Genomic DNA, 1408 nt, shown 5'->3' on the forward strand with positions numbered 1-1408 from the left:
AATGGACCACCACCCAAAGTTAGAAAAGAAGTGGATGGAGTAGGACTGTTATTTCCTGCACCACTCATGATAAAGGAACCAAAAGGAACTATGTCGCGAGGGACTTCAGTAGAACAGACACGATCAAAGAAAACCTCGCAAGCCAGTCAGGTCACAACACCTCGTCCGACTTGTGGATATTGTGGAAGGACGAATCACATTGAAGAAAACTGTTGACTAAAGGGACGAAAGTGTATGGGGTGTGGGAGTACCAACCATAAAGTTCATGACTGTCCAAGGAGGTATCCACGAGAAACTACTGCTCCACAAGGAAATGGAACTGTCCCTCGACAAGTCAATGGAAGGAGAAACCGACCAATGGCATCAGAAAGAAAGCATAACATGAACACACCACATGGTTCAGAGTTGTCTGAGATTACAGAAGGTATGAATTTCGAGGACGAAATTCTTTTAAGGAGGGGAGGTTGTGAGGACTCGTAAAAACTATTATTTTTTCCCTATTTTAGCTTAATTAATTATTTATTTGATCTTTACTCGAGGATATTTTCTAAGTCTTTAGACCTAAATACATGGTAATATAACTTCGTTATATTTTTAAAGTAACTCATTTCACGAATTAATTTCCTGGAGCGCGTTTAGTAAAAACAGTGAATAGTGCTTGAAGATTTTATCCGCTTGAGAGTACAATAAGTTTGGAATATTGGAGACATGTACAATGGACCTAAATTCGGTATTTTAATGTTTAAATACTCAAGTGATAGTTATTAGTACTATCGTTATAAGAATTTCCCGGAAGTTTCGCGTTATAGCGGTAAAATTGGCGGTACGCGTTTTCACACGCGCGACTTTATTTGAGGAACTTTAGACCCTTGTTTCGAGACAATTAAGAGTGAATAATGTTTATATTAACATGAGTGCATTAGAGGTTTAGTGCACTAGTGAACCAAACGCGCGAGAAAATCGAGCCTAAAAACGTGCCAAACGAGCCTTACAAGAGTTGACTTTGGAGCAATTTTTCACCACACATTTAATCTTCTTTGAGAAGCCAACTTAGATCAAAATCACACTCTCTCTTCCCTCTCCTCATGGCCGGCCAAAACACTCCCTCTCTCTAACTCATTTGCAACAAAAATTCTGCACACTAATCTCAACCAAAACTACCCCAAATCACCTCCAAATCACACCAAACTTGGAGACCACTTAGCAAACCTCTTGGAGGTTGGATTTAGCTAACAAAAGGCTGCATCTTCACGGGTTCTTGGAGCTTCAAGAGGGCCGAAATTTCTGATCTTGCACACCCAAGGAATAGGTAATGATCAACCCTTGGATTCTTGTCTTTTGGAATTTATATAGCAAGATTAAGCTCATGCATGCACTTAGTTAGCTTGTTTATGGTGAAAATGAAATG

This window comes from Coffea eugenioides, unplaced genomic scaffold (assembly GCF_003713205.1).
Source record: "Coffea eugenioides isolate CCC68of unplaced genomic scaffold, Ceug_1.0 ScVebR1_191;HRSCAF=781, whole genome shotgun sequence".
In the NCBI taxonomy this organism is placed as follows: Eukaryota; Viridiplantae; Streptophyta; class Magnoliopsida; order Gentianales; family Rubiaceae; genus Coffea; species Coffea eugenioides.